Source organism: Anas platyrhynchos, chromosome 1, assembly GCF_047663525.1.
Source record: "Anas platyrhynchos isolate ZD024472 breed Pekin duck chromosome 1, IASCAAS_PekinDuck_T2T, whole genome shotgun sequence".
In the NCBI taxonomy this organism is placed as follows: Eukaryota; Metazoa; Chordata; class Aves; order Anseriformes; family Anatidae; genus Anas; species Anas platyrhynchos.
The window spans coordinates 124,396,475-124,409,137 of NC_092587.1; the positions used below are offsets into that span (position 1 = coordinate 124,396,475).

At 41.4% G+C, this 12,663-nt stretch overlaps 1 long non-coding RNA gene across 1 annotated transcript; it reads left to right on the plus strand.

Annotated features, from left to right (window-relative positions):
• Window positions 1-461: 461 nt before the first annotated feature.
• On the plus strand, window positions 462-12,425 carry LOC113842251 (uncharacterized). Its single transcript, XR_005262259.2, has 3 exons — window positions 462-1,626; window positions 10,133-10,475; window positions 11,854-12,425. It is a non-coding gene; the product is annotated as an uncharacterized lncRNA (long non-coding RNA).
• The last annotated feature ends 238 nt before the right edge of the window (window positions 12,426-12,663 follow it).

Here is a 12,663-nt window from a genome sequence, read left to right on the forward strand (position 1 = left end):
GAACCGACGCACAAGAAATACATTTTTGAAAGAATGCTGGATGACCCTGAGAGCCTCTTACAGCCAGCTTTCCTCCCTTTGCACTGTTTGGCGTCTTAATTGCCTCTTTTGGGAGATTCTAGTAGCTGCCGGAAAGTGCAGTCACAATTTAGCAATTTGGCACACGTGACTGCTCCAAATATGGGAGCAATTAGCAAAAAGTGATATGGTGAATGGTAGCGTAAGCACTGGCTCCTGGACAGCATTCAGACGAGAAATCTAAACCAGAGGAGAGTGGAGCAGACGGAAATCCAAACAAGCCTTCCCAGAAATAAAACCTACCGGCTATACTTAGATGATGAGAGTCTCACATGAGAAGGCTGAATTCAGAGCCACCATCACACTCCAAACTCTCACTGACTGAACGGGCTGCTGCATGCAGTGCAAGGTCAAAAAAGCTGCTTGCGAGAATAAAATATATCCCAAATGCTATGGTTAAGTAGCTTTAAAGACTTCTGGGAGAATTAAGGGAGCCCATGTTGGGTAAGGATCACACCAGCTCTCAGTGGAGAGGAACAATTTGTGTTCTAGGCATTAGTTACTTATTTGAGACTATAAAGATTTGGGTATACCCACGGGTTCTAATTTCCTGGATTGTTTTTGCTGTTGTGCATATAGCATTGTTTTCAGCAACCTGCGGGATGCCATAAAATGCGAATGGCAGGTTGAACACTCTAGCTGGTGAGCAGCTTCTGTCTTAGGGACAGCAAGTCTCCAAGTCATCAAAACCCTTCCAGTTTCAAACAAATATGAGCTGTACTTGTCCAAAAACACCTCTCCCCAGTCCAGCTGCACTTGTCTTAATATCTTTAAATGAACTATTTGCAACCAAAACAGTAGTGTATCCAGGCATCATTACTCTTCAGATAGCTTTTGCCCCATCAGCAATGTCCCCACTCTCTCCAGTGCCCAAACACTGTGCCTAGCCTTGGGCACTGCACTGCAGGGTGGCTGCTGCACCCTGACCAGGCTGGAAAGAAAGACAAGGGGAGGAATGAAAATTGGGAAGATATGAAAACGGCTGATACAAATAGAGTGAAGGATAAACATGGTGGTCAGAAAAGCAAGAGGGAGCTGCAAGCAGCTGATCAATGAGTTAGCAAGGAATAAATAATTAGTGAGCAAATATGGGGGGCAGCGAAATTAAATAGTTAATTATGCAAAGGAACAAACAAACAGCAAATTAATTAAATGTACGTGGATCTACCAGATGCTCTGATTAGTTAAGGCAGAACATGGTTAGTGAAACTATTTATTCTCTGGTATTTCAATTATTTATGGTATCTCTGGCCATAGAGATTACAGCCTGTTTAAATGTAAGGTCTGACCATATGCCTCTAAACAGCATTTATCTTGATAGTGCAAGTGAGATGAGCAGGACACTGATGGAAAGCAGTAGGGATCACAACTTTCTGAATGAGATGCCTTAACACAAGATCTATAACAAGATAATATGTACTGTGTTACTTTCATTTTTTATTTTTTTTTGGAAAAATTGGTTTGAATTGTTACAGCTGAGAATGGAAGACAGCAATGTTAGGCTTTTGCTGCAGGTGACAATGGAAGCTCTACTGTGTCAGAAGTAAGGTAATTCAAATAGATACAATTGCTTATTCTTTAGCTAACTTTAAACTTCTGGAAGTCAGGATTTTTGAAAATGAATGATTAACAAAGCTCAAATAATTTCTACTCCCTAAAATATTTCCTATTCTGCTTACCTATAGATAAAACCTTAATAAACCCATTGTACCTTCTCTATTGGCTTAAATATTTTTGGGTTAGTTTGTAACTCCACTTTTCAAGCATGGCAATGTCCTCTTACAAGGAGGAGATCCACTTGTCTTGCCTGCCTTTTTTTCCACTGATAGCTTCCTACTTATTTTTAGAATTTTAATTCTGTAAATATTTTCCAATTTCCTCTCTGTCAAGTAGGCTGAAGTCAGGTGTGATGGCGTTAAACTGAAGTCATTCCTTTCTTCTCATTAACTATTCTTGATGATCACAGTCAGTGTATGTGATCATTCTTGGGAGTACTAATATATAAATTTTACTTGCATGAAGACCTGACAGTAAATGCTCTGAATACTTTGAGGACTAAACTAGGTGCTCATCACAGTATTTAACAGCAGTTTTCAGAGCTGGAAGTTCACGGGCAGCTGTTCGGATTTGGAAAGCAGTTACAAATGTATCACAGCACAGATCATTCATTTATTTTAGTCACCTGAGCATATATGTCTTCCTCACCTAATACTGCTCCAAAGGACGCATTTATTGTCTTAAATTCAAGAGCTACAGCAGAATAAGGGCTTAAATAACCTACAGGTGTGAAAAATCCCAACTGGCAACTCCAAGCTAAACACCAAGGAGCATAAAGAGACACTTGTCAGAGCTGGAAGGAGCAGTTTGATTAAGTCATCACTTCAGCCCAGACATGTTGGGCCTAATTCTCCTCTCCCACCAGATGACTCATGTAAAGCGTGGGCAAATGCACTGCTGTAAGACTGGTGGGGTGGCACTTGGACTCTGGAGCTCTAATTATGCCTGTCTGACACTGCGGAGCTAAAATGTGCAGCTGAACAGATTTATGATGCTGCACTCATTTGAGGTGAATGGCTGCTCCTACTCATGGTCTGGGATCGCTAAACTAAAGCAGAGAGGAGTTCAGCGGCCAATGTTGCTCCAGGGTTGAGAGCAACACAACCTGCCTGAGCTGCTGGTGAGGCAGATGACAAGAGAAGGAGCTTTTTTAAACTGTACTTTTTCTTCCCAGTTGCCAGGGATGAGCCAGTGTGGCATGTATGTGAAGTACTGCAGTTGGAAGATCTGCTGCCATCAAATTTTACCACCCTAGTCTCTGATCTCTGCCGCTTCTGGTGTCTATCCCCACCTAGCCTCCCCTCCTGGCTCACAGCAGGGCACAGTGAGGCAGCTCGCAGTGTGTGTGCCTCCTGCCTGCATCTCCCTCTCCGCTTTTGTCTCCCTTAGGGAAGAGAAGGTATGACAGCTGCGTTAAGTATGCCAAGTATGTGATTCAAGTGAGTAGGCTGACCACCTTCTCCTTAGAGATGTCTCTCAAAAAATATGGCAAAGAAGGATGACCAATGTACCAGTCCTTTCCATCCCCAGCCTCCATTGCTGGCTGGAGAAAGCAAATGGTGCTTTGCTGCCTTACAGGAACAGCATGCCCAGGAAATGCAGGAAAAGACGTGTTGGGGTTTTTGCTTTGTTTTGTTTGGTTGATTTTGTTTTGTAGCAAGTCTGAAATGCACTACTTCAATACTATTAACTTCACTGGAAAAACATCAGTATGAATAGTTAGCATGACATTACTTTGAGTACTAGTGAGAAAAGTATTAGCCATTGAGCTGATCTCTGCTAGTGAAAGTTACACAATATGTTTTGTTCTTATACTGATATTATTGCAGTTACAACAGGCAATTTGCAAATGTCTCGCTGTTTCATAAAAGCCAATGTACATGGATTCACAGCAGGTGAATATTACATGCATCTGCTGAGCTGTGCATGGCATCAACCTGTTTTTAATTACACCTGCATGTCACGCTCAAAATGTGTCTGTGAACAGGAAAGATGAAAGGTAGGAAGAACAGGATGTCATGTATTTCCCATCACCTTTCACTGGCTGGCTGCCCACAGAAGCAAGAAGAAATTCCCTTCTTCCATAGTGAAAATATAAAGATATGCTAAGCTTTGCACTGCCGACAACAAGGTGTAATCACCACTTCCTTAAGGAAACACACGTGTTAACAGGGGTGAGTAGGGAGCTCCAAATAGCTTTCCACACCTTCCTCATCACTGATCTGCAAAGGACCGCAGGTTAGCCCCTGCTTTATTATATTTTATGTGCATTGAAATGTGTAAGTTGGTTGACATAGTATCCCAACTGCACCATAAAATAAAATATGTGAAAACTGGAGTGACCAGGGTTTTCTGAAGCCTGGAATAATAAAAAGTTAAACACCAGTCTCTTTTATTATTTCACCCAAGTATAAAGCAAAAAAAAAATTTAAAAAATTATATGGTTATATAAACATGATAACTCAGCCACAGATAGCCACAGCACTTGAAATTCTGGACAGGGATTCACAGCTTCCAGATGGTCAGAAGAAATAGTTTCTCTGTTTTCAGAGGGGTACTTCCCTCTGAATGAGAAGTACTGAGCAATCAGTTGTTGTACCTTGAAGCCATTCCTTTAATTTATTCCTGTCATTTGAAATTGCTTCTTTTTCTAATTTCATTAAAAATTGTGCACTGTAAAAACCATGGTGTGTGCCAAGAACCTGTGTGCGTAGTCAGCATATAACACAAGAATAGGAGCATGTCTACCTGGGGACAATGAAAAAGTAATCTACAAACCCCTTCTATTTTAGTACAGGTGAAATAGGTTGAAACATTTTGATCCTTGATACTTCTTGGGGTTATGTATTCTTATAATAGTTCTCAGATTTTGGGGGTCTTTCAGTAGAACCTAGGTGAATTAAACAGTAATTAAAAGCACCTGTGAAATTAACCCTCCTGGCATGAATTTGTGCACAGGTAATCTGTCCTGTATCTTGTGTAGCCTGGGTCAGTGCAGGAGAACAGCCCAAAGCTGGGGCTAGGAATATCCCCAGGCTTTTGCCAGAGCTCAGGAAGGAGAGGGGACAGGGGCAAATGCAAGTCATTGCTTAATATTCATGTCCAAGCTTTAATGAGTTTAGTCAGAGGCTTTGCAGACTGAAGTCCTGAATTCCTGCTTTCCTCAGCTGGGCACTGATCCAGCAGAAGCTGTGGTTGTAGCTGCCCTGGCACTATCTTTGCTGTCCTGGAGTGTGATATGAAAAAAAATATATATATATACATATATAAATATAATAATAAAAAAAAAAACTCTTGTGTAGTACAGGGAAGGCCTATTTGGTACATTTCAGCTTTGAAAGAAAACAAACTAGAAATGAGGTTGAGACCCAAAAATTCCTGAGTGCCCCTTCCTTTGAAATTTCCTTGCTTTGTAGCCCTGATCCAAATATTCCCTTGATTTTTTTTTTTTTTTTTTTTTGCACGTGCATTAAATTTATGCCACCAGCAATAATTTCAGTTTCATAGCAACCAGGCAAAATCTTGCCCTTTTCAGTAGAGCCCCAACAGTCTCTAGTTCTTACGAGTCCTGAAAGGTACAGGGGTGGTACCTTCACCTCTGTCTGGTGGGGTGTGCAGATGCATTTGCTTCTGAAGATTAGAAGTATATTGCTGTTTTTAAAGTTTTATCCTATTTACTTATTTGATCTGTCAGTGGATATGTCTTACATAACCCTTTTCTATTATCAGTTAAATCACAATTTTCATATAGTACTTTGTCACCCGAATACAATTTTCCTGCGCTTTCATGCAGGCTGCAGGAATCCAGAGAAACAAGCGTTAATTCCCCATGATGTTTTCCAGCTGACAGGCCTAATTGATTTGATTTCCACTGTTTTCACAAGTGACCCCCCTCAACCCGTCATCACCACTTCTTTTTGATACCTGAGCTTTACTTTCTGCTCTCACATTCCACTTCAACAAGTAATAAAGAGCTGATTAGGAAGGAAGAGCCTCATTACTTGTTTTCCAAAATACGCTCCATGCACAGCTTATTTGGCGGGTCGCAGCCATGTATTATTAATCGATACAAACATGTGCTTCTATTAGGTTACAAACACCTTTTATCATCAGACTGAAGTTAGGAACCTGTTACTTTGTGTTCTGCTACCCACGCTCCAGCTCGGCTAGACAGAGATAAAAGACAGCTGAGTAATATTTTCCTGAGATCCCTGATGATGCACACAGATGGCCTGTAACAAATGAAATATGCAAGGTGACGGCTGGAGTTCTCCTCACTCCAAGCTGAACTTTTATGGCTTAGAGAGTATTTCAGTCCTCACGCCACAGCTTCCTGGTAGAGAAGGATTTATTTTCTTATCAGTAACAGGGTTTGTGAAACTTTGCCTACTATAGCCATTAAAGGTTGCAATTGGAAGGAGCCTAGTACTCTCACTGCACTTTTTCCTCACTTCCTAAAAATAAATAAATAAATAAAAAATTAAAAAAATGATATATTAAAAAGGGCAAGAAGACTATGTGGGGCTTGAGAAACCTAAAAAGAGACACTGGCGATGCTTGTTACCAGCATGAAGTGAATGACAGAACTGAAGAATCCCATTAAGTCTTTTAACATATGTAAAAACAAGCAAACAAACAAAATTCAACACTTATTAAGTCAAGTGAAAGATTACATGTTGATAGCACAGGAAGAAAGCCCTTTGGAACAAAGTAAACACAGATCTGTTTACACCGCCAGAAAGAAACAAATGTATTTGTTCTGGGCTATTACTGTGTCCTCTCTGAGACAGCCTTATCAGATCACAGTCCAGCTGGTGACTGTGTCCATCAAATTCACTTTGCTAACGTACTAAATAATCTGACCACAACGCCTGGCTGTGGATCATCGTCTGGTGAGCAGGAATTCATCCAAATTGAAATGAGCATAGGTTTAAACACATAACTCCTTGCCTTCCTAACCCCAGGTCTCCCAGCCTCGTGGCAAAACATCTTCCAACAAGCCAAATATCTTCTGCAGGAAGCTAGAGTCAAGAAGTGAGTCAGCTCGGTCAAACTGCAGAGCCGTAGTGATGAAGCAGAGGTTCTCCAGCTGCTTATGTTGCCTGGGCTCCAGCATGCTGAGTGCAGCTCACTGCTGTGCCAACATCCATGTCCTCAGGAAACCACAGGTGCAGAGAGAGGCAGATAGAAAAAATAAAACAAAAGAAATTTGAGCTGCTGCCTGGGTACTGCCAGCCTCCCATGAAAATGATTTTATTTCCCTCTCCCCCAGGGAAAGGGTGGCCATGAGCAACGTGTGACCTTGTAGAAGTTTGCTGTGCTATGGAGTTGTACAGCTCCTGAGAAATGCAGGGCACCTCCTTCAGATGCCAGGAGAGGAGAGGGTGATGGACAGCCCCAGCCAAAAGAGATTCTAGGCAGCTGGTGGGAATGGGACTGGGGACCCCCATAGCCCTAAGGTAAATCAGGTCCTGGACCCAGCTCCACTGGTTGCAGTGCCAGTAAGAACAAAGAGCTGGTGCCCTCTGAGGACTGGTGGGCTGAGGATGAGGTGAAGAGATGAACCTATGAGATCCCGTGGGAGGCAGATGGCACCATCTGTTATGACACACAGACACTGAACAGAGCGGATTTGGTGGCTCTGAGAGCCTGCTGAACAGCACATGACCTCCATGCCACCCACGTCATGTCTGATGGGAAGGGACCTCTCTTAAAGTTCCCAGATGTGTCTTTTTCATGCCGCATATTAAATATTTACATGGGTGTGGATTAATTTTGCAGCTTCAACCAATTATACAGTGATAGTTTTTTGATAAATCAATACATTATGTATGCATACAAAACATACTGTATTTCTATATATAAACCTAAGCCGTTTCCTGTCTATATGGAAAGTATGGGTATTGTCTGCTGTGTGAAAAAAGGATATGCTCCACTTTTTCCATTTATTGTCCAGAACATACCCTCATATCAAATGGTGTCTGATTGAAAACAGCCTCTTAATGCATTACAAGTAAAAATAACCTATTATTGTATAATATATGATATACCCTTTCCTCTTAAAGGCAAAGCAGTGCTTGCAAATATGTCTAGACAGCATGACGGAAAAGCACAAATTGGCCTCTAACTATTGCCGCCCACTTATCAAGCAAACCTGGAATAAAATTTAAGATATTACAGTCTCTCTCACTCTTTGCACGACATCTGTAAGGGGGAGTGTATCTCTGAGACACAAAGGCTTCATTGCTTACTGTAAAGCAGATATCAAAAACTTTGTTACTATGAGCACGACTAACATACCTTCACGGCCTGATGAGAATTGCCAAGTGACTGAAGTATGCCAGTGTTTCCTGCAAGTAGTGGTGTGTCCTATGTATGGACATCATTAAAAGGTCTTCTTCCCATGCTGCAGATGAATTAGTCACCTGCTGACGCTCCAGACATGATCAGAATTCGGAATCTATTTGCCACATTTTGGAGGAATGCTTTTAAGTACTGGCTTCATCCTTCTGTCCTGCACCTGACTATTCTTTAAAGAACTTTTTAACTCCCTGTGTTTGTGTCTGGTAATAAAGTTGTCTTTGACAAGGTTATTTTTGTAAAAAAGATCATTTTCTTCCTGTAGCACACCTCCTTGCTACCTTGTCACGGCAGGAAACATCAGCTTAGATTTTACCTCTGCTGAAGAGTCTCAGGAACCAATGTACTTCTTGGATATCAGCACATTATTGTTATTAATTATTATTATTATTTATTATTATTATTATTATTATGTTCCTCCTCTCACCGTTAGACAGTAATGATGGGGAAAATAGTAATGGAAAGAAAGAGCAGAAAAAAGATAGGAGAAATCAGTTGTTCAACCAAGAGTTTTTATCTGATGCCATTAATTTCCCAATTGCAAAATAATTTGTTTTTATCCTTCAGAAAATGTCATCCGTCCCCGTGATGAAGGGAGAAATAGTGAATCAACACAGAATTGGGTTATTTTCGTATAAAGGATGTGCTAGATGGTGTGTGATCGATACGGTTTATACAAATACTAGCATATTTTCATCTGTGTATGTATAGGGTGTTGGTGAGCAGGAAAAGTGATTGACCCCGGTCCCAAACAAACTACAAAAGCCTTGCGACGTTTTTCTGCTCAGACACTTTGGTGGTAAAGGACGTACAAGGGTTGGGATGTAGGAGCCCTGTGCAGCAACGGACTACGGGAATAACATTCTGCCCCCTGCTTTAGAAGAACCTGATAAATTTGCAGTCATCTCTAGCCTGCGGGTCAGAGCAGACTGAACTTCCATTCATCGCTGAAGGAAAGTCTCTCCTCTACACATATACATGCACACCTCCCATATAGATACGCACACACACACTGGCACAGCTGAGAGGTAATCTTAAGAGGACCTTTTTCTCCTTTTCTTTTGGAAAGCCAGAACAAGGTTGCTTCTAAAGGATGAAACAAGGAAAATTGCACATGCACCACTCCTGTCTCTTCCATACAAGCAAATCACCAACTGACTTTGCAAACATCACAAGAGTATTAACACAGATGCCCCTGTAAATCAAGACAGAGAACTCTTCACTGTGCACCAGAAATGCACTCATGTTTGAGCTCTAAATTCACCCATTTGTGTAAGTGAGGTTGCAGCTGTGGCTTTGCTGCTGGGACAGGCAGAAAACCAACCCAGGGAAAAATCTGCAAGACAATCATCAGTAGGAGGCACTTTCCAGTTGAGTCTCAAAGTTACATGCAGTCTGCCAATGTGCTTTGGATTTTCTCTGCTATTTTTAAAACTAGAAGAAATGTCCAAGCCTCTGCACAGCCCTCCCCCCTTATGTTTGGTGCACTTATCATGGTTGGCCTCCTGTTTGAGGCAGAAGATCAGTCAGGAAGTTAACCAGGGGTTCAGATGCTGCTCTTGGAAATGCTCAAGCCTGAGCCAGGCTTCCATGCATTTCAGCTGCCAAATTCCCTCCACAAATGTCCACGGTTTCTGGCTCTTGCACTGGGGTAGTTAGAGGAAAAGCCTGAAGAAGAACGTTTTCTACTCTACAATTAACAGGGAGGAGCAGTGCCAAGGGAGTAATACTGCTGACATACGCTGGCATGCTCTGCATTACCCGTTACTGCTTTCCAGCCAGAGAAAGTTCTTGTTTGACAGTGAAAATTTGCACACGTGATGGGACAGGCAGAGCACTTGGCAAGCTATGCCCTGAGGAAGGGAATTTGGCTAGGCTGTTTTCCACTTACAGGTAACACTGAGATATAGATGTCTACACACATTTGCATGTTTGTTAGATACATTCTGAAATCCCTAGCCCCCTTTCCCAGGAAGGACACTAATCTTACAATAACTGCTTATGATGTAGACCATTGCTGCTACCAATCTAGCAATTTATTTCCCTTCAGGCTCCTGAAATCTCTTGGAAAGTTTCAGGCTCTTTATGATAGCCAAGAACTTAACATTCTATCTAAAAACGCATTTATTTTTAATAGGGCCTGGTTCTGCATAGACCTGGCTGTGAGGTTTTGAGCACTGATGTCTCTGCTGTGTGTGGGATTCCTACGCTTCACTGAAAGTCCAGCTCTGCAGGTACTGAAAGGGCTTTTCTCCAGTCACAGTGCTTGAATGCCAAGGCTGCTTTTGGTGAGCATACCCCATAGCACCTACAGCCAAATCTGAATGTCTGTACTTCCTCCTGTGATTACTTCAAGCTTTGTTTCATCATCATGCTTAATCTCCTTTGTCCTAGGTGCTTTGACATGAAGGTATCCAAGACTGCAGGATTTACAAACACCATCAGAATGGGGCATCATTTCTCTGGACAAAACCTAACAGGTTAACAGGACACACACATGCACAAGCTCCTCTGGGACAGGGAAGCCTGAGATTTCAAATCCATAGTCACAGTGCTTTCTAGGGCATCAATACTTTTACTAATGTGAACTGTGGAGGTTTTTTCTTCCAGTTTGAGTTTACTCACTGAGATCTCTATTGCAACTGTGGACCTTGAGCACATAAAAGGGCAGGGGACCCTTACAGATCCAGCTGAGCATCTGAAGGTCCTGATTCCTGAGGCCCGATTCCTCTGGAGTACAGTTTGTTAGTCCTGACCTATGCCAGTGCTGTATTTCTAATTACAGCTAATGGCTATTCAAATAATTAAAAAAGATAAAGGTTATTCAATCTATCATGGATTCGTCTTATGGCAAATCACTTCCGTGGTAATAGCAAACATGACAACCTTATCACAAATGGAATTACTTCCAAAAGTTCTGAGCAGGTGAAATGTAGTAGAGAGGAGAAGAAGGTAGGAATTATGACAGAAGATGGAATTCAACCTTAAACATAACAATAAGTTACACTTGCTGCCATAAATATCTCCTCATCAAAAGTAAGTTCTACAATCCCCCAGTGCCCATAACAAATACTGCCCTACCTTTAACTGGCCAATTTAGGGCGCATTTCACCTGCTGTGCCTACTGGCAAGAAATGGTGGCAGGACTCACTTTTTGCTGGTATCTCTATATTCAGTGGCAGCACTCCTAAGAAATGCCAGTAAAGGCTAGGGCATTTTATCCAAGCTTTTATCTTTTGTTTAGTGGCATTTTGGCTTCAGTTTCACTACCCTGCTGACAAAGACATTTGAGTGTTTTTATTGATTCAGAAATCTGGGCATTAAGACTCATCTTTATAGTTCTCCAAAAAGTAAATGTTTCAAAATGCAAAACTCCTCATACAGCTTTTAAACTTTATAGGCTGAGCACTGAGTGCTGTAAAATGATATTTATTTTTTTTTTTTTCAATAATAGAAGCTCTATTTTACAGAAAACATTAACCATTAATTGTGCTTGCTAAGAAGAAATGAACAAAATCAGACCTGCTCTATGAAAAATCAGGGTTTGGTCTTCATAATAAAGGACAAAATTTTCACATCTCTTATTTTCACAAAATCCTCTCTTTCCTAACTCACATGTTTTATTATACAACCATACATAAACAGGTGAATGGTTTTGTGAATTTTAATGTTGTTTGAATGAAAAGTAATGCAGGCAGAAATGGGAATGAATGAATGAATGAATGACAACTTGAAAAGTAGATTTTCTCTGTTCTTCACTGTAGTACTTGTATACCACCTGGAAAGAATTCAGGAGGTTATCTGTGGTAGCATCAGCTACATCCTTGTCCTTACTGGCTTTTGTTTTCCTACTCTTAGAAACATCCAGTGCTGAAGACTCCAGAATTTCCCCATCTAGACAACCCATTATAAGGCCTCACAGTCCTACTATAATGAAAGTTGGTGAGTTGTTTTTGTTTGTTTGTTTGTTTTCTTTTGTTTGTTTGTTCATTTTCCCCTTGGTGTCTAATAAGAATCTTCTACATTCTAATTTAAGCTTTTTCCTACCTACCCAGCTCACCACAGTCTGAGCATAGATGTACTATAGATGTATTCCTCTGCTATTTGCAGAAACCCTTTAGGTAATTAAAGACATTCTTAGTATCCCCTCCATCTCCTTTTCCTTACAGTAAGCAAATACCATTTTTTCCAGTCTTCCCCTCACAGGTAATGTCTGCTGTAGCTGTGGTGATTGCTACAATGCCTTAGACCCTCCCCAGACAGCCTGTGTCTTCCTTATATGCTGTGAACAAACTAAACCCAATGGGGCCAGATTCATGGAGAGTCAAAATAACAGTGTCACCCAGAGTCTTGCAGCTCCTGAATTTATTTTCTAGTACAGTACTGGGCATATCACAGCCCTCAGACTGAATGTCCTGTAAGCAGCATGTGTATGATGCCCAGACATGCTCCAAAAGCTTCTAGCACATACATGGCACCCCCTCAAAGGGAACTACAGGTCTTTTGCCTCCACTTTTTACAATGATGGTGTTTCAGTGAAAACCTGGCCCCAAACTAATCTTGCTGTCATCTCAACCAATCCACTTACCTTCCCCTTTTCGCTCCTAGATCTCACGGCCACACAGGATGAGATGATGCACCACAGCACTCATTGAGCTGTCCTTGTCT